General features: G+C 34.4%; 1 long non-coding RNA gene across 1 annotated transcript; it reads left to right on the forward strand.

Moving 5' to 3' along the window:
- The first annotated feature begins 2,146 nt into the window (after positions 1-2,146).
- LOC138698275 (uncharacterized) lies at positions 2,147-20,520 on the forward strand. The gene is made up of 2 exons (XR_011331813.1): positions 2,147-2,268; positions 16,413-20,520. It is a non-coding gene; the product is annotated as an uncharacterized lncRNA (long non-coding RNA).
- The last annotated feature ends 3 nt before the right edge of the window (positions 20,521-20,523 follow it).

The following is a 20,523-nucleotide window of genomic DNA, read 5'->3' on the forward strand; positions in this document are numbered from 1 at the left end:
ATCGCGTGTAGGAACTTTGGGTTTCAGTAGGCCGTTGTATTGTTTGATTTTAGATTTTTGATTAACGTTTATATTGGTGAGTGAGGTGATGATGAATCATGGTATGTAGATTTCCAATCCGGCATTTGTCTTTGTGACTGAAGGAAACTATGAAAAACCCCAGTAAGATTGGTCGGCCATGAGGTTGGAAGCCAGGACCTCCCGAATACCAACTTAGCTGACTCGCTCGGTGCATAGTTCTTATAGGTGCATTATTATTATTATTATTATTATTATTATTATTATTATTATTATTGTTATTATTTTCTCATGTCTCATGACGTCCTGGCATCACATGTCATTGTGATTTTCAGTTTTTCGTAAGACAACCCGAAACAGCAAGCTGCTTAATAATAATAATAATAATAATAATAATAATAATAATATTAATAATAATAATATTAATAATATTTATATATTTATTCCGGCGAAGTTAAGGCCATCAAGCCTTCTCTTCCACTTAGCTAGAAACTAAAGAAGCTGTTACAATTTGCGGTAATACAAGTTAATGATTACAGACTAATATTTAAAGAACACTAACAAAAATTTATATAGTCATACAAGCACAAGTTGAGTAAAATAATATAAACGTACTAAATGATAATTACAAAAAAATTAGGGCTAGAAGTTACACTCAATGAATATGCAAGCGGTAAGTGAACCAGTATTACAAATTACAAGAATTACAGATTAAAATGTAAATTATAACTAGTCTATACAACGCGGTTTAATTTCTTGTATAACAACGAAGAGAACGTGTATTATGTTCATGTTGCAGCAGTATTGTAATTAGAAAATTCACAGATAACGAATTAATTGATTGAAGAAACAGTGGAAACATTGATTGTCGAGTCACGTACAGAAGGTCTAAAAATCTGGCATCGCTGTCGAGACGGCAGACGGTTTGCGTAATACTCGCAACTGATCAGCTGTTGTGATGTTTACATTCAATTAGTGTGCAGTCGGACGTACAGCGTATTTTAAATAGTATTCGTAAAATTCGCGATCGAAATGTCGGCATAAAAGTATTATTTCTTCAAAAACCTCGCAAAAACGAACAAAATGATATTAGGCTTTTTTGTTCCTTATATGTTAAGGAATCGCATCCTACAATTAATGTATTACCACAGTCTACTATATACAGTCACGAAGCTTGATTTTTGAGGGTGCTAGAAACAATAGACTCTGCCGGTACTATTTTGCATTGCCTGTAATGAGGCGATATTAGCGATCCTAGTGGTGAGCAACTATCTAATGTATGCATATTTACTATGTATTGAGCTTTGTGACTGTATATACTAGACTGTGGTACTACCTTATGTTCCACCATATATATATATATATATATATATATATATATATATATATATATATATATATATATATCTATATCTATATACAGAGTGAGTCACGAGGAAAGGTAAAAAATTTGGGATGTGAATTCTGAAGTCATTCTGAATTCCGACTTCGAATCCCGGTCGGGGCAAGTTACCTGGTTGAGGTTTTTTCCGGGATTTTCTCTCAATCCAATATGAGCAAATGCTGGGTAACTATCGTTGCTGGACCCCGAACTCATTTCACCGGCATTATCACCTTCATTTCTTTCAGATGCTAAATAACTTGAGATGTTGATACAGCTCGTAAAATAACCCTCTAGACAAAAATAAATAGATGACCTATATTACTGGAATACACAGAAATCAAAAGGGATTTGTATAACAGTTTTGTTCGCATTTCTGTGTCACCGTTATGAATTTCAGGTTTCTTCTTTGCAGTTAAAATTAATACCGAAACAAAGCGCACAGATATGCACACCCACGTGTGTGGGGGTTAAAAAGGATAAGGAGAAAGAAGTCTAGGTAACTGATAACAAGTGATTTGTAGTTGTGTACTCAAGTTTTAATTTTTCTGAAATATTGCTCGATTGCCGTCTTGTCGATACCTCCCTGCTGTAGGAAACAATACTTTGCAATTCAATGCTATAATTCTAATTACAAATTGGAGAAACACAATAACTCGAAAAGTACGTTCGTTGTCTGTTTTGCGACAATACAGTAACATCGACTTGTATCGCTTGTTTCGGTTGGCTACACTGTCGAGGATGAGAGTGCAGACAGATTAGATTACGACGAAATCGGGTGAGCTGTTCAGCTGTAGTCAGTATCTTTGTTCTACACGTTATGTAGACCATGTCAGAGCTGCTTTGTAAAGAAGTTAACAACTCTCCAGGTATTTACGTCTGGTATTGTGTACTTCATATCATTTACTTATTACATTGTGTAGTGTATCATGTGTGATGGTATATTTATATGAATGGATCCTTGTTATTATAATTTCATAGGGCTATTGTTCATGTAATGACAGGGTTATAGAGGGTGATTCACGAGGATTTACCGTCACTTACGGAGCTTATTTCCAAAGAAATTCTGAACAAAAAATGTCATATAAACATGTGTCCTAATCTCAATATTTTCAGAGTTACACTAATTTGAAATTGTTAGTAAAATGCCATTTTTTCTTTAATTTTAAGGGTAAAAGAATATTAGAAATATAGAATGAACTATTCAGAAGTATCATTTCTTTAATTGGCTAGTATTCTGAAGCTAAAAATATGTTGTTAATTGCTTTTTACAGATTTTGTTTTTCAATTTTAACTAAAAATTACTTTATTCTTACGCACTTACCACAAAATTTGTTGCAAATCATATGACTTTAGAAACTTGATTCTTTACAGTTTAATTATGCATCCTAATGTACAGTCTTGAAGAATTCACAAAAGTGGCGTGATTTGTAACAATTGTGACAAATGCGTAAAAAAAATGCAATTGTGTAGTTAAAAATCGAAAAAAAAAATTCTGTACGAAGCAGCTATGGAATTCATAACACATGTAGCTTCAGAATAATGGCTAATTAAAGAAATGATACTTCTGTATAATTAAATCTTTATCTGTAATATTTTTTTACCCTTAAAAATTAAAGAATAGCGGTATTTTAGTAAGAACTTCAAATTAGTGTAACTCTCAAAATATTGAGATTGGGACACATGTTTATATCACATTTTTTGCTCAGAATGTCTTCGGAAATAAGCTCCGTAAGTGGTGATAAATCGTCGTAAATCACCCTGTATATTGTAATTTAAAAAAGAACTAGTCGTTACCCATTATATGTGGCTCAAATATTTGTGAACCAAAAGATAACGTTATAGACCTCCTAACTAGATTATTTGTTAGATAGGCTATGTAATCTTTGTTTTGTAAAGTTATTTATATTTATTTAAACAGATTTAAATATTCTGTAAATTTCTAGAAGCTCTGGATGTTTCTTATGATGTTTTCGCACTTACGTTACTTAAGAAATTAAAGTATAATATTGTTTCTATCTTTCATAAGCGATTTGCTGGATTGACTTTAATATTCCTTGTTTATAAATATACGTCACTAGATGGCGTAGGTTAAAGGCCATTTTCGGATACAACTAAAGCAAGTAAAAAAATGGTTCGTGTTAGTTATGTCCGAGTCTAATTCAGATTATATTTCTAAGGACATGTTCCACACTCCCCCCTCCCCCCGATGATTTGAACTGTAGATACAAATTAATAGATGGAGACAGATTAAACGCCCTTTCCTGAATCAATTAAATGCTAAATCCTTCGTGTCAGCTATAAGGTTTGTTTCTGCAACGAGTTTGTGATGGTTTGAAAACTGTTTGAAAACTGTTCCAACCTCAACTATTGCGCATGATCAACGAAGATCGGTTTGAATTTCAAACCATCCCTGCACGAAAACTCATGTACTATAAAATAATTTAACTAATCTCGTATATTGAAGCTGTAATTGAATTTCAGACTATATTGTAATAATTAAACCGCGGGAGTGCGGGCCCTTTACCGTCAAGTTATGTGTAACTGGAGCGTCCCTTACCAAGTGTAATGAACTCTCAGGTAAGCAACTCACTGTGCGTGCTTCAGACGTACAGTCTTGAGCATATGAATTGCATACATACAATAATCATACATTTCGTACTTATCTAATTGATGCGATATCGACGGAATCTTTTTCTTTACAATAAGGAATTACAATGTACAACTATGTACATACGTAGATTGTCAAAGGAGAAACTTCTGCTTTTATTAGTTAGAATATGTTTGTACTGCGAAAAGCTTCTTTAGACATCGCATGAGGTTACTGGAGCGTAAGTGAAAATGTTTACATTTTCATTCAAGTTTTTGTCCTGATTTTTCACCAAACTGTTCAACACTGCATAGCCATTATTTTTTATTATAGTACGTAATTTGTCATTTACCTTATCAGAATACAGTCCTTGGAGTGCTTGTTAATTGTTTCCGATATTTTCTCAGTTAATTTAATACACCCGGACATTAGTAAACCAGACGTTTCAAGTTGAGTTATAAATTGTGGCAAGTTTCCGTAATTGGTCTTTATGAATTATTGTAGATTTTGCTGCATATTTTCTGAAATCAGGGATTTTGCTGTTGTAATGGCAGCTGAATCTTTGCCATCTAAAGCATGAATAATTAGTTTGAATTTATTGTAATGTTCTGCGAAATATAAGGCAGCTTCAAGCCAGGTGTCCCATCTTGTAACTACGGGTTGAGTTGGAAGGGGGAGATCTGGTACAACTTCTCGAAATTGTAATGTTCTTGAAGGAGCTTTGAGAAATATATTTTTTTTCACATACGCTATAAAACAGTCCACATCGCTCTATAAAGCACGAATAGCCTCAGCAACTCTATGCAGTCCGTGCGTCACACAAGTTAAATGCACCATGTTGGAATACCGCTCTTTAAGTTGTTTTACTGCCTTAACAATAGGATGGAGCTGCATCAGTGACGAAAAAAAGTACATTATCATATTTAATCCTTTCCGGCCATAAAAGGCGCATAGCCTTATAAAAAACTTGGACAATAGTTGCATGGTTTACCTTTTCCAATTTCTCTGAAGTTAGCACATTTTTTTTTCCCCTACACAGTTCTCGGAAAGTATACCGACCATCACATTTGCCACATATCTACTACTTACATCTGTAGATTCATCAACTGAAACCCATATATTTTCCGATCGTTCACGCTTTCTCGAATTTTGGCAATCATATTCTGTTACGTAATTGGTAAATATTCTTTACGTATTGTTGCTTCTCCTGGAATATGTTGATTTGTGTATTTTTCCAGAAATTATCTAAAATTGGGATTGTCCAAAGTTCTGAATGGAATGTTTGTGTGTACCAACATGTCACATAAGTCTATATTGAATTGTGACCGACTATTTGAACTCGATTGGTTCTTGTTTGAATTGCGTTCAACATTTTCCTTGTGTCCTTTACTATTACAGTGTTTTTCAAAATAGTACTTCTTAGTTCGTAATAATCTGAAATTACACACAACACATACAAAACTTTCTTCTTCTATAATAGCCTAAATATATCGCGTCCGAATTGTTCTACTAAATTATTTAGTATTGCACTTCGTGAACGAGTTGTGTTAGGCATTGTAATATGTGTCATTTCACACACGCAACTCTTCAGTATGACAGCTAAACACACTCTGAATGTTTCGGGTTCGATGCACTAACAGTACGGCGAAAGGCGAGAGATACTTACGTCATACTCTATACCCGTCTGCATAGTCAACTGCAATCGCTGTATTAGGGCCCGCACTCCCGCGGTCTAGTAATAATCAAATATACTGGGTGAACAGTATAGAGCAGAATAGGTTTCACGGCTGGCCGGCCTGCAATGCGCGCGGAGGTGGGGGACTCAAGGCCGCGCGAGGCTTCTGTTCTCCTCTGTACTGTTCACTCAGTAGATAAGCATTCAAACAAAAATATTAATGCAAAAAAACGTTTGTGGCATTCCAGTGGATAAAAGTAAAGCACAACAATGTTAATGCCAATGCGTCAGTGTGATTTGCGTCAGTTTGATTTGATACGCAAATTTTTCTGACCGTCAGGAAATGGTTTGGTGACGATTTGATAAGCTGCAAGAACGCCTGACACTAATCTGAAAGTAGTCAGAGTTCGAAGTATAGTGCACGAACAGTATATTCAATATGCGCATGCTCATGACAGTTGGAAACTGTTGCAGGAACAAACCTTTTGTGTAAGCCTAATAAAATTAGGAATGTAATATTTTATTTGTTGGTAGAGCTGACGTCCACAAATCTCTAATAGTGCATAATAAAATTAAAAAAAAAAAACTGCATGAAACCCAATTAAATACATAGGGACAGCAAGTAGTGGTTACAGTGAGATTAAGATAGTGAGAAAACTACTTTTGTGCTACATACGGAACATCGTCAACTTCTAGGAGATTACTAAATATTATGATAATGATTAAGAGATTACACGAGTGTTTTATTATGATATATAGCGGAAGGGCAAACGATATGTTTGAAAGTAAATCCCGAAAAGACAAAGTATATGATTATGTCTCGTGACCAGAATATCGTACGAAATGGAAACATAACACTTGGAGATTTATCCTTCGAAGAGGTGGAAAAATTCAAATATCTTAGAGCAAAAGTAACAAATATAAATGACACTCGAGAGGAAATTAAACGCAGAATAACTGTGGGAAATGCTTGTTATTATTCGGTTGAGAAGCTTTTGTCATCTAGTCTCCTGTAAACAAATCTGGGAGTTAGAATTTATAAAACAGTTATATTATCGGTTGTTCTGTATGGCTGTGAAACCTGGACTCTCACTTTGAGAGAGAAACAGAGATTAAGGATGTTTGAGAATAAGGTTCTTAGGAAAATATTTTGGGCTAAGAGGGATGAAGTTACAGGAGAATGGAAAAAGTTACACAACACGGAACTGCACGCATTGTATTCTTCACCTGACATAGGCTAATTAGGAATATTAAATCCAGACGTTTGAGATGGGCAGGGCATGTAGCACGTATGGGCGAATCCAGAAATGCATATAGAGTGTTACTTAGAAGGCCGGAGGGGAAAAAGATCTTTGGGGAGGCCGAGACGTAGATGGGAGGATAATATTAAAATGGATTTGAGGGAGGTGGGTTATGATGATAGGGAGTGGTTTAATCTTGCATAGGATCGGGACCGAAGGCGGGCTTATGTGAGGGCGGCATTGAACCTGCGGGTTCCTTAAAAGCCATTTGCAAGTAAGTAAGTAATAGGGGAAGAGCTTCAGTAAGCCACGGTAATGCGTACGTAAACTGTTTTAGCAGAAATATAAAAAAAAATCTCCATTTTTATTATTTTATTCCACGGCAAAAACACTAATATTTTTTATTACCATTTTATTTTACTTTCTGTCCAGGGAAAAATACTCTTCTTTTACGAAATACCTAGTAGTGGCTCACTTAAGTATTACACCTTACATATTAAACATATCCCCTCCTCCAAAAAACTTATAAATTCGACGTTTTCCACTTCCGAAATCACTGAACGTCCCGTGCGATAGTTTCTTCTATGTTTATTAAGAGTAACTAACATAATTGAAATTAAAATAATTTCTAAATAAACTTAAAAAATGGAATGTTCTAAGAACAGGATTTAGCTTCTTGGTGCTGAAGCATTTCCTTTCTCCCCCCCCCCCCACTGTTATTTTGCGATTATTAGATTTTGAAAAATAAACAAGTTCGTTAGCCACTTGGCTTATTCATTACATACTACTTACTTACCGTACATTAAGAAGCCTGAACGAACTGGTTCAGTTTATGATAAAATGAAATCGGGAAGGTCAGGAATTAGTATTCAGGTTACAGATATTCTTCATAAAACAAAACCAGTTATCAGTCAGCAGTGTTAATGTGATAAGCAAACGCTCGTAAAAGGTACAGTATTTTTTCAAGATACTCAAACGACTGAAAATATTTCGTTATAAACTACAAATTGCGAATGAAGTTTGAATTTATGGAAGCTAACTGTGAAAAGAGAGACAACTTTTTAAATACGTGTATTAGCTGAAATGTAAATTGAACCGAAATCGTTATCTCTAGTACTGTGGACAGATAAGGCCCACTTCACTCTCAATGGTGGAGTCAATATTAACAATTTGTGGAATATGGAAATAGACAATCCACATAAACAGACCAAGTGTGATCATACTCTATAACAAGTATTTTTAACGTGGTGCTCTTTTAATGATATTTGGTGCTCTCATAATGCGAGTAAATACAATATATAACAGTGTTGTTTGTATAGTTCTATTTTCCAAATAAAACGTTAATTTATCTTATGAAAATATATAATTCAATTTATTTTCATATGAGAATACTATTACACATGGACTTTGGAATATATTAAAGTCAACAACTAAAATATAAACTTCTGAATGCATTAAACAAAACAAAATAAAAACAAACAAGTCCAATTTCTATGTAACAGTCTTGTCTGTACACTTTGGTTATTTACACTTTTGAAAAACAATTAATATCTTGTAGCATAACCTTTAGACTTTATTACTGCTTGGCATCTCATTTTACCAGTTTTTACATTGTTCTTTTTGATTTTAGCCCATGTTTCTCTCACTACGTTTGAAATCCTCTATGGTTGCACACTTCTACTTTCTCACACTCCTTTTCAAAATTTCCAACAAATGTTTAAGTCTGGTGATTGAGGAGGTGTTCGTAGTTGTTGGGATATGTTCCATATGAGTCAATCCATATTGATTTGAGCAGTATTTTTACTGTCATTGTCTTGTTGGAACATATGAACAAGTGGCATCCCCATTTTTGTGCACTCTACATAACATTTTACCTTAAAATGTTGTTGTACACATATTTATCCATAATCCCATCTTTGAACTCACTATTCCCCACACCGTTTGCAGACATACATCCCCACAATAGTATGCATCCACCTCAGTGTTTCACTATAGGTAATGTGTTGTGTCTGGCGTTATCTGTGTTGGGCTTTCTCCATTTCTTATGAATGCCATCAGAACTATAAAGATTTATCTCCGTCTCATCTCACCAAGTGACCCTGTTCCAAAATTCCTCATCTTTACCAACATGTTCGTGTCAAAGTTAGGATAGGAAAAGAAATGTGAGAAAGAAGTGAAATAGGGAGAGGAATACGTCAACGATGCCCTTTATCACACACCCTGTTCAACATCTACTTGGAGGATTAAGTGAAGAACTGTTTTCAGAACATGTGAGGAGTGATAGTAGGAGGAACAAGAATAACGTGTATAAGATTTGCTGATGATATGGCATTGTTAGCAAAAGAGGAGATGATAGACTACTGAGGAGTATGCTATTGGAGCTAAATGACAGCTGTGAGCAGTATGGAATGCAGATAAATCCCAACAAGACGAAGACCATGGTCATAAGAAGAAAAGTAAAGAAGGTAAACTTGCGAATGATAAATGAGGCTGTACAGCAAGTGGACAGCTTCAAATACTTGGGATGTAATATAAGCGGTACATGAGCTGCTGCCAAGAAGTCAAATGGAGAATAGGAATATCAAATGTAGCTTTTAATAGAAAAAGGAGCATCTTCTGCGAATCTGTGGAGAAAGAACTGAGGAAGTGCTTTGTGTGGAGTGTGGAATTGTATGGAGCAGAAACATCGACATTACGACGAAGTGAAAAGGACTAGAAGCATTGGATATGTGGATATGGAGAGGGATGGAACAAGTGAAGTGGACAGAATAAGAAATGAAACTGTGTTGGAAAGAGTGGATGAAGAAAGAATAATGTTGAAAATAATCAGAAAGAGGAGAAGGAGTTTCGCTGGTTGAGAAGAAACTGCCTTCTGAAGGATGCACTGGAGGGAATGGTGAACGAGAGATGAGTTCGGGGCAGAAGAAGATGTCAAATGATAGACGACATTAAGATACAGTATATGGATCATATGAGGAGACAAAGAGTACAATAAATATTTCTAATATTCATTCATTCATAGTGTTCAGCCCAAGAGCAGGTCTTTCACTGCAATCCCAGAATTCTCCAATCTTTCCTATTTTCTGCTTTCTTCTTAGTATCCGCATATGTCAATATCTTAATGTCGTCTATCATCTGATTTATTCTTCTGCCCCGAACTCTTCTCCCGTTCACCATTCCTTTTAGTGTATCCTTCAGTGATGGTTTCTTCTGTCAGTGACCCAGCGAATTCCTTTTCCTCTTCTTGATCAGTTTCAGCATCATTGTATCCTGATTATTAATTTATCTTCCTTATTTTCTGATTATTCGTTTATCTTCCTTATTTTAATTCGTAACAGAGCTTAAAAATGTTGTTTTACGTGTATAAAAGACCTTATACGTCGTTATTGTCACTATTTTGACATGCGCCCTATCTTCCACAGTGATATCGTTGTTGGCTTTCTCTGTGTAAAGATTATTGTGACTCAATGATAAGCTTCTGGAACATCGGTTAGTGTTACGTAAAGCGAAAGAAGTTAGTGTCGATATTTTCCTCTTACCTTTGGCCCACCCAAACTACGGCCCGCAGGCTACATCCAGTCCATAATTTTTTTTATGTGGCCTGACTTTGTTTTCGTGAAAACTTAAAATTGTGTACTAAATAACATGTAACCCACTAACATATAAAAAGAAAAGTAGAAACGTGTTAATGTCTTAAATTTGATTAAATAAATTTATAGCCTATGTGTATGAATTAATCAGCCTATATTATATTTGTACTCTATAATTTCGGGATATATATTTTTCATAAATTGTCCTACTTTCTTCACGTACGATATTATTCTTCTCTATATTAATATATTATATCGTCACCTGAATGCAAGAACTAGGTAACTTGATTTTTCATATTTTGTGACATTGCCTATTTACTTATTTATTGCACTGGGGAATATGTCTCGTTTTCTTTTACCTATTTGTTATATTGGAAAATAGATGTCGCTGGTATCGTTCGATCAGTTACCTAGTTCTTGCCTTACATTTTGTGCGATTTTTGCTATGTTATAAAAGAGGTAACTAAAAAACGCAAATTTCGAGTTACCTAGTTCTTGCATTCACGTGACGATATTATATAATTTCATTGTAGGTGTAATTTTAATTTTTGTTCCTGTTTTATTTCATTTTCTATATTCCTCTTATATTAATAATTAGACTTCGTTGAATTGCCACACGCAGCATGCAATCAGGTTGCCGATGTACGGTAGTATAGAGGAGGTGGGCGACCTCCCGGTCTCGTAGTATAAGCAGTTCATGTTAATAGTTGTGACCGGTCAAATAAATAGAGCAGCTACAGCTAATGTATACCTATGTAACCACTTGATTTTGCATTATTGTGGTTAGAATAGTCAAAGCTTGACATTTGTTCAGTGCAGACAAGAATTCAATCAAACATACTACAATGAGTGTGTTGCTGTTCCAAACAAATGCCCCTGTAATACCTTACCTCCGCAGCCAGTCTTGACCCGTTGGGGAACGTGATTGGATGCTGTTAATTATTATGCAGAACATTACGGCAAAATAATGGAGGTAATTGATGCATTGGATAGCACAGACAGTTCCGATGTTGCAGCTGTAAAATCATTGCCTTCTTAACAGCTATTAGGAGATATTCTGTTCATTGATTCTAATTTTAAAATCCTGTCCAAAAACATTGTCCTGTTAGAATCGTCTAAACTACAACTCTCAGAAGCCCTTAATATAGTGGATAAAGTATCACAAACTGTTATCCAAAATAACAATTCACTAATTTCAGAAAAAGTGAAATGTAAGTTGACAAACATTATTGCTAAAAATTCTGCCTATTCGCAATTTCGTATTATAAATGATGTAGTATCAGGTCACGACAAGACGTCTGAAGTTGGTGTACTAAAAAGTAGTGACTTTCCGTTCTTCAAATATATACATATTACATCGTGTGATGTTGAACGTACATTTTCCCAATATAAAAATTGTTTGAGGAGGTTACTTTGCAGCCGCTCAAAATGTACGTAACTCTTTACTGCAATGCACATATTCAAGGATGATGTGAGTACCTTACATTAAATTTTAAGAATTAATATATCTCACTATAAAATAATTGTGTATTTATATGTTTACACATTTCCTACTTCAGTGATCATTCATTATATTTCTTTAGTGCAGGATACAGGTTTTATTGTAACCGCAGTATACTGCTCAGTGTGTACATCAGAGGCATACTCCATCAGTTGCACGCCCCCTTCTCATACAGTCTATACCGCGTGCTCAGTCAACCTTGCGATTCTCGTGGCAATTCCACGAAGTCTATTAATAATATATTATATTATATAATTTCATTGTAGCTGTAATTTTAATTTTAGTTGCTATTTTATTTTCTATATTCTATATCTGAACTGCAGCCGAATACGAGCCCTGCTCATTCGGTCCTCGAATTTTAATATTATTGTATCCTCTTTATATATTGATTGTATTATTTTATTTCTATTTCTATTGTTGTAATTATATTCTGTAGTCTGATGTAGTATTCTGTATTATATGTTCTGTTCTGTAGTCTATTACTATATATAAATTTACTTAACCATGTTATATCATCTTCCGATGCATTTGAAATTTGAAAATTTTAAATTTGAAATAAATAAACTTTTACTCAAATTTAAAAAAATTAAATTATTAGCGCTTTTAGAGTGTAATTTCACGAACACGATTGTTACAGCTTGTTTCGACAGCAGGGTATATGCGTATTCTTTTGTTTACCTTCTGCATCTTTAGGCCTACTTGTACCCTTTATCCATTTTAATTATTTTTCTTCCTCCATTCTTATTCCCCTTTTTTGCATAAAAATTCTTTGCACTCTTCATCTTCATTATTGTTATCCATCTCCTTTTCATTTGTTAATCTTCTACATTTTTATTATTTTGTTAATCCTCCGCTTCTTAATTATTGACCTCTTCCGTCTTACCTGTGGTAATTTTTTCCATCTAATCTTCATGATCTTTATCTTCATTTGTTTATCTTCTCTGCCTTCAGTTTTTACCTCCTCCACCTTAATTTTTTTACCACCTCCACCTTCATTTCTTACGTCTTCTACCTTCATTTGTTTACTTTCTTGACCTTCATTTCTTTTCCTCCACTTTTGTTTGTTTATGTTCTCCATCTTATTTTTTTTACTTCGTCTTCAATTTTTATATTCTCCATTTTCATTCTTTTACTTTCCCCATCTTCACTTTTTACCTTCCTCATCTTCAATTTTTATGTCTCCATCATCCTTTCTTTACCTTCTCCATGTTCCTTTCTTTACCTTTTTCATCTTCGTTTCTTTACCTTCTCCATCTCCCTTTATATTCTTCATCTTCCTTTCTTTACCTCCTCCATCTTCCTTTCCTTAACTTCTCCATCTCCCTTTCTTTACATTCTCCGCCTTTCTTTCTTTACCTTCTCTGTCTTTCTTTCTTTGCCTTCTCCATCTCCCTTTCTTTATTTTCTCCATCTTCATTTATTCATCTTCTCCATCTTTGTTTTCCTTACGTCCTCCATCTTCATTAGTCCACCTTCTTAATCTTTGTTTTCCTTACTTCATCCATATTCATTGTTCTTACGTCCTACATCTTCATTTTTCTTACCTCCTCCGCTTCCATTCGTTCGACTCCACCGCCTCTTATTTATTGACCTCTTCCGTCTTACCTGTGTTAAATTCTTTCATCTAATCTTCATGATCTTTATCTTCATTTCCTTGTTTTTTTTTCGTGGTATAGACTTTCCACCCACATTAAACTCTTCCCTATTTGAGAAATAATTTACATTCTCTTTTCTGTGTCCAAGGTTGTACAATGTCTTCGACTTAACTAGATTAATAGTACAATGAAATGTAGAGATTTATATATATGCGTGTATGTGTTGGCCTAGGCACTGTTTTTACGTTCTCTGTGTTGAATTAAATGGGCTGAAGCTACATTTATTGGAAATAGTTACTTAGGCTATCTGAAAATTTAACGGAGATACCGGTAAAAACGCATTTCTGGTAACAAGTTGAAGACACAAAAATAACTTTCGTAGAATGTATAACATAACTGTAAAAATATATATAAAATCCCACTTACTAGAGAAAACATACTGCTAGATGACAACACAATAGAATCTACTAATATTAGCCTATATTTAATTTAGAACTTAACAAAAAATATAAACTAGCACAAACACTCTGAAATCTTTAGTTTTAGAAGCCGTACATAGGCCTATCAAATATCCATCTGAAGAATGTCTTCAAATATACATGGACGGATCCGATAAAGAATGGAGCAGGTGCTAGTGGCATATGTCATTATTATTATTATTATTATTATTATTATTATTATTATTATTATTATTATTATTATTATTATTATTCCTTCATTACTTCACAACTTTCCATCCAACCAAACCAGAATTCGAATATTTATGTATCGTCTGATATTTATAGCTTCTAAACAAGCTCCGGTCTTTTAGATTTTGGAAAACTGAAATTAGGTGTTTTTCAACCCACGTTTTAGGATTTTTTTATTTCAAATCCTCTATTTAAGAATTTTTAGGTTTTTATGAGAAAAAATTAGATATAAGCAACGCATAGGCCTACTGTACGCAGAAGATATTATATTATTTTCCATTAAAAGCTTCCTTTGCCATTGCTATCCTTCTTTTGACTTCCTGGCAGCAGGTCATGTTACTGCTTATAGTACAGCTCAAAATCTATTCTTGAAGAGTTATATTTAAGTATGGTGTCTTTCTTTAAGCAAATGTAATTATATTGTACGAATAACAGTGTTAAAGTCTGGTCACTAAGTCACTACTAAACAATAAAATATCAACCTTCTTACGCCTTCGATGGAGAGAACTCTGGCTCTTTTTGTCTATGTCATGATTGTGCCACATCTGATATGCCTTGTTTTTTTAATTTGTTCGATGTTTCTACAGACTGTCATCCTCTGTATATATTGTTGCACATTGTAGAACTTTCCTTTCAGAGAATTGCACTTACAATAGGGTATTTGCTCAGCAATTAATGGCAATAATTATTATTTCAGCGAGTCAGGAGAAATACTGTAGCTCTCTTCAGCATTAGGTTAGTACTTCAAAATAAGTAGCCTAAAGTATACATGTATAGGTTAAATACAACGAATTAGGCCTTTTTAGATCCTGATAAGCAAAATAGGTAATTTTGGGTGCCATGCATAGACATTTCGCTAGCCCGTGCTACAAGTGTACTAAACTAGTCCAGGCTATCGAGTGATTACTTGTACACTATTCATATCATATCGCTAACACTGGTTTATGAATACGAAAAACGTTACTTCGCTGATCATCCACCGAGAGTAACGAGATAGGAATAGAATAGATTCGAACCTAAGAATCCGGGGTCGCTTTTAAAGCATGTTTATGGCTTCCTTTTTCAGATTTCTTCTCTTTCTTTGATATTTCAATTTCATCATTGCTCCATTATAAAACTCTTCTTAAATACAGGGTCTTTCATAAGAAATGAGTCTATCGAAAAATGAAATGTTTTGGATAATTTTTGAAACGATGTTCATCCTCATGAGAGAGAACCCTTCCCGGTACCTTATAGACAATTTGGAAACAAACAACCCCCTTCCCCCAGCCGCCAGAGTTATTAAACGAAAGTATGGTTAGTGTTTTAAATCGTTATTAAAACATATAAATGTAAAAAGTTTCAATTGTTGACAAATTATGGTGTACAATTTTCAAAATGTCTTCCGTTCTGCTGAATGCACAAATGTAAGAGACGTATCAACTCTTCATGGACGCTGGTGAGCATGTCAGGCGAAAGCCTAACCACTTGTATCGTATGTTCAATTCGTTCCACTAATTCAGGAATGGTGCGTGGCGTAGTCGCATAGACACGATTCTTGATGAATCCCCAGAAAAAAAGTCTAGCGGAGTAAAATCAGGTGATCGCGGAGGCCAACGGATTGAACCTGTGCGACCGATCCACCTACCTGGAAACATTTCGTCTACGGAATAAACGCTTAATTTGAGCTTCACTGTTTCCACGTTCAAACCAGATAGCAATTTTTCTCTTCTGCAATAACGTTAAGCGGCTGCTTGGTGTTTATTATATTATTCCAGTCTATCACAACAATGTGTATAGGCATGGCCGTGAGCCATTATCCTTGGCGTATAAAAAACCATGCTGCAGGTCATTTTAAGTCCTTGGTGTATAGAAAGCCATGCTCTAGGTCATTTTAAGTTGGCATCAAATGCACATTACACATGGATAAGTAGCTTCGTCTGGCGGCGGGGGAGCCAATGTTTGTTTCCAAATGACTGTACGGCACCGGGAAGGGTTCTTTCTTGTGAGGATGAATATTATTTAAAAAAATTATCCAAAATAGTTAATTTTTCGATAGACTCGTTACTTATGAAAGACTCTGTATTATATTGATTAAATAAGGAGTAGAGTTCTAAAGATAATATTGTGATTTTGAACTTGTGTTTAAACAGGAACGATGGACAATCCGGGGAAGGTTAAGGATCAAGGACTGCTGAAAGAATTGGAATGCCCACTGTGCCTCAACTATATGAAACCTCCAATTGTGTTGTGTGAAAATGGACACAACATATGTAAAGAATGTAAACCGAAGTTAAGCAACTGTGCAACTTGCAGATCTAAAATTCTACAAGTGCGAAATCTTTCACTAGAATCTCTCGCCAGACAAGCTGTGTACCCATGCATAAATTTCTATTTAGGATGCAAAGAAGTCTTCCATTTTGACGATTTCGAAGAACATAGAGATAACTGCGTCTACACTGCAACCAAGTGCCTCTTCTCCAGAATATCTAACAGAGGCTGTAAATGGTCTGGGATTATATCGGACATGAAGGAACATATCAAGGATGACCACATGGCTTCAGATTATCGCGAAGTTTCCGGGTCTTTCAAAACTGAGCTCTCAAATACAGAACCTACAAGAGGGTATTCCCAAGTGATATTTACTTTGAATGAAATGTTTTTTGTTTTGTGGAGATTTAAACCGGACAATTTTTACTGTGCTGTGTATTACTGTGGCCCAAAAGAAAAGGCAAACAATTTTAAGTATAAATTCACTGTAAGTAAGAAAAATACCAAGGAGAAACTGTGCTTTTCATTTGTTACTCATAATCTTACGGAAAATGTTAATGATATTCTTAAGCCTGGATTTTGTGCATGTATTCATACAGCTGCTGTAAAGCTTTTTAAGAGTGAGGGAGAAAAATTTGCATCGGAAATAAAAATTGTGAAATTGTAGAATGTAACACTTCAACAAGTGGACTCTTACATTAAGAAATATTAGTTTAGCATTGTGTTTAGTTCTAGTTACCTAATTTATTTCAGAAATTTCAAATTTATTTTGAAATAAGAATGATTAGCAAAAAAGGTATGACGATAGCGACTGTGAAGTTAATGAGGTAAATATGCTCATATTTTAGAAAACATATTTTTTAGTGTATTTCTAAAACACATTAATTCCGAAGCCTTTCCATGTGTTTAAAGCCTGAAAGCATTTATTTTTAGTGCTACATACTTAAATATATGTTATAGAACTTAAATTTTAAGGTTTTTTTACTTTTCGTGGTGTTGATAGACTGGCACAATTTCTAACTTTTTTCTACGGCCACTTGAGCCAAAACTAAATGTTGCAGTGGTTTTAATACATGAAAGTACGTCGGAATTGATATAAAAACGTAAAGGAAGGGATCACAAAAGCCTAAACAAATGAAATCTAACCTGTCAATGATCATAGATATCATTGTGAAAACTGTTATTTGATCCAAAACATTTACATCTTCCAATGGAACTAGTGGAAGGACCAGAAGGAGACGAATGCTAGTACAAATGATGTCATCATGTATAAAAATATTGTCGAAGTGCAATACTCGTGATGCCAAATACTTTAACTAAAAATGATAATAAATAATTAATTAATATCCCTTTTCCGTAATATTTTGTTTACTACGTAAAAATTGAGGAGATATTTTATTATAATTACACTCATTTGACACCTAATAAAATGAACGAAATATTGGACCAATTTTGTTGCGTGTAATAGTGTTGGACGAAAACATGTGGACAAAATGTCATTGGATGTGACTTCTTTTCGACCTTTTGTAGTGGACTTTGTGCCTACCTGTGGATAGAAAAAGTGAACGATACGTCCTGGAACGACTTAACTAATAATCTTCTTCTTTTACTTCCAATGTAGGTTCGAACCTGTTCCACTCCAATAATCTGGCTCTACAGTGTCTTCCCAGCTTCTCTTTAGCCGTCTCATGCTTCTATTTCCAATTGGAAATTTGTCCCTGGCTATTTTTACTATTCTGTCATTAGTCGGTCGACTTCTATAGTATAGTCTTTCCATCTTTTTTTCTGTGTTTTTATCCAGCTCGGTATTTGATCTATTTTTTAATCTTTTCTTGCTTTGCCGCTTCTAATTTGGTCTCTTAACTTTATATTTTCTATTGTTCTCAAAACTTTCATATCTCATGTTTCCAACAGACGTCTAGTTTCACTTGTTTCGTCTGTTTCTGTCCTAGTTTCTGCTGTATATGAACATAATGGGTGCTATTCATAGACATTTCGCTAGTCCGCACTACGAGCGTGCTAAACAGGATTCATATCATATCATATAGCTAACACTGGTTTATGAATACGAAAAACGTTAGTTCGCTGATCATCCACTGAAAGCCCGTGCTGAGAATGTCTATGAATACGGCCCAAAATGTCTTACCACTGATTTATATACAGGATGAACCGTAAGTAATTCCATTAATTTCAGGGGGGGGGTTATTCTTTGAGATATTTCAAACGAAAATGATTACTACAATTTTGCTCGTTTTTGCTTTCTTTTTGAGATAAAAATTGTTCTATATGAAACATTTCATAGTGTGTTTTGGAAAAGCCATTGATTCAGTTATACTCAGTCAATTTAAGAGAGAAGTGTATTATGATAATAACTGATTGAAAGAGTTTTAGTTTTGCCTTTTAAATGCGTAGAAATTTGATTCGAACAAATGTAACTTTTCGTTCTGCAAAGAAATTTTTCAATATTATATTTGTTCGGATCAAATTTCTGCACTTCATCTTTATAAAAAAAATCTTTACAGAAGAAACTGACGAACTCGAAATTCGGTAATTTTAACATTTTTTCAAGGTAATTAAACTGCTTAAGTCGTGACCCTAGTAACTCAGCCATGTTCTTAAGTAGTTCTAAGTCCCTAACGAGATCATTTAATTCATTTTGAGTCATTATTTTTGGAAGGCTTACTTTCATAAGAAATACATCTCGTTAACTGCTAAATAATGCATACTAGTAAATTTTGTACTTGTATGGTAACTGATTTATAAATATGTACACTGTATATTAATATGTTTCTTACTGTGTTATTACACTTTGTGTTTATCGACATACATATACATATAAATAATATATAAAATTTAAATAAATATCATCTCGAGAAAAATGCTTAAATTCGAGTAAAACGCTATGCAAAATGGAAGTGAGAACTAATCCAAAATTAGTAAGAAATGACTAATTTCATCTCCGATATCATTTAGCTGTTTACCTGTGTTATTTTCACCTCAAGTATGTTCTTAAAGTGGTTTGTCGGTACGATATTTTTTGTCTTATGATCGTTGCCTTCATTTCTACTGAGGAGTTCATTTATTCCTACTGTAATCTTACAACAGAATCATTAGAATCTCATCTTCATTCTCATAATTTTCATCCTCATCCTATTCATAACTCTCTTAATATTTACCTTCATGCTTTTCATATTCATTAGCAATCACTTCATACTCATTACTAAACTCCTGCGTTTGGTTTCTTTGAGTATAAGTTAGGTGTACATGGATCATACTAGGTTCGCTGTGCGAGTCATACTTGTTGAAGGCTGTAATGAGCCGTATCCCAGCTCCGTTTGGTGTGTTGACATTTGCTTGTTCGTGTATCTGCCTGATAAGGCACTAGCAGAGCGTTCTTCAGTTACAAGCCGGAGCCGTATGTCGGCAACACTGTAATTAACTGTCAAGCAGAGGCCTACTATCCAAATCACGTGTTTGTGCTAATGCCGATTTTCAATGTAAATTTATGTTCCAATATAAATGTGTGTCGATGGAATTATGTTCGCGGTCATACCAAACGTTAATTGTTGATGTATTATAAACTGTGTGTTGGCGATAAAAACGAGACAATAAATTAAAATGGCTGCAGTCTTTGGCAATGTTTACGGTTATTATTAATGACAAAATGATTAAATAATTCTTCTAATATGAAATATTGTATAAACTACATTTTTATAGTATTACTTGTGATTTGTGGTGTATAGGAATTCTAGCCAAATTGTTGGGTCTCGCCTGTTATAACAATAAAGTTACGCCGTTGATTTTCAAGTTCATTGTAAACAGCTGTTTTGTGATCCCATAAATGTTGCAGTTTTGTTGAAGATTCGGAATGCCTGCTATACGTCAGAACTGTCTATATTAATTGTAGATGCATACACTCAAATTTTTGTATTTTTCCAGGGTTGTTTATTAATATAATTTCTTTTGTAATAAATTAGTTATAAACATGTTTCT

This window comes from Periplaneta americana, chromosome 4 (assembly GCF_040183065.1).
Source record: "Periplaneta americana isolate PAMFEO1 chromosome 4, P.americana_PAMFEO1_priV1, whole genome shotgun sequence".
NCBI lineage: Eukaryota > Metazoa > Arthropoda > Insecta > Blattodea > Blattidae > Periplaneta > Periplaneta americana.